This window comes from Galeopterus variegatus, unplaced genomic scaffold (genome assembly GCF_000696425.1).
Source record: "Galeopterus variegatus unplaced genomic scaffold, G_variegatus-3.0.2 Scaffold7402, whole genome shotgun sequence".
NCBI lineage: Eukaryota > Metazoa > Chordata > Mammalia > Dermoptera > Cynocephalidae > Galeopterus > Galeopterus variegatus.
The window spans coordinates 44,303-45,841 of NW_007733513.1; positions in this window are offsets into that span (position 1 = coordinate 44,303).

Sequence of the window (1,539 nt, forward strand, 5' to 3'; positions counted from 1 at the left end):
TTCCTGCATAGCTCCATAAAATTTGGATACAGCGGAATATTGAAGGCAATAGATTTTGGTAAAATATAGGGGGTGGATCAAGCCACTGATATGTAATGTCATATAAATTGCAAGTGAAGTATTTGGATCTCAGACGGGGAGGAGGTAAGTGTACCCCAACTCTGAATGCTGAAGTTGTAGAACAGAATCGGGGGTCAGGTTTCTGCCTTGCAGAAGTGGTAGAACTGCTATAATTAGACTTCTGATCAGGCAGTAAGGCATTTATACCTCTTCCTGTTCTTTTTCTTCTCCTGGTCTCTTTTTTCTCATTCCCTCTTTAGGCATCTTCAGTGGATCTGATAACCTGTATCAACAAAAATTCAGAAATATTTCCAAGTTATTTCCACTGATCACTTTATTTTGCTGCTTTGATTGACCTATAGACTGTGGTGTAATCTAGGATCTGGAATCTTTATCTTTTTTGGTCTGAACTCCTAGATATGATGTTTGGGCCATATCAGTTATCAAGACTTATTATTACACAATCATAGCAACTAAAATAGTGTGGTATTGACACATGGATAGATAAACAAATGTGTGTTCAGAAATATACTCATCCGTACACTGTTATCTAAGTGTAATGTGATGTGCAGTGTGGAAAAGATAATTTGAAAATGAATGGTTCCAAATAAAACGAGATATTAATATGGTAAAGTTCATTGTGCTAGACATGCATGTATTGAAACAACATACTGTAACACACAAATATGTACTAATAAATTTTAAAACATTTTGAAAAATAATATGTAGCAAACTTCATCCCTTTTAAACACCAGACACAAATGTAAATTTTAGATGGAACATAGGCCTGAATGAAATGGTAATGTAATATAGAATGTTGAAGGTAATATAAGAGAATAACTATGGCTTTGGATTAGGCAAAGATTTCTTTAAAAGGACGTAAAGAACGATAACATTAATAGATAATATTGATTAATTAGATTTCATTGAAAGTGAAATTTGAGTACTTTGAATTCACCATTAATTTAAGGAATGGTAATTCACTTAGTTGAAGAATATATTTTCAGAAAACATATCTAAGACAGGACTCATACATAGATTATAAAAAATTTTATAATTTTATGAAAAAGACGGATGACTGAATTTTAAAGAAATGGGCACAGATTTTAAATGATGTCCCACAAAAGAGGATATGCAAATGACTAATAGCTATAGTTTTCACAATATTATTAATGATTAAGGAAGTGCATATAAAAACCTCAGCACAACAGTGTTACATACCCATCATATTGGTGTTGTGTAAACTGATATACATTCCCCTCCCCCAACAAAACGGATAGTGCTGGTAAGAATGTGCAGCAATTGTGATGCTCAAATACAACTGGAGAACATTCAAATGGTATACAATTTTGGAAAACTGTTGGCTTTTCAATAAGGCTAAAATTATAACCTTACTATTAGCCAGCAAGCACACTATTAAGAGTTATAATTGACTATAAATGTCTTCCCAACTACATGTAAAGAAATGTTCATAAAAAC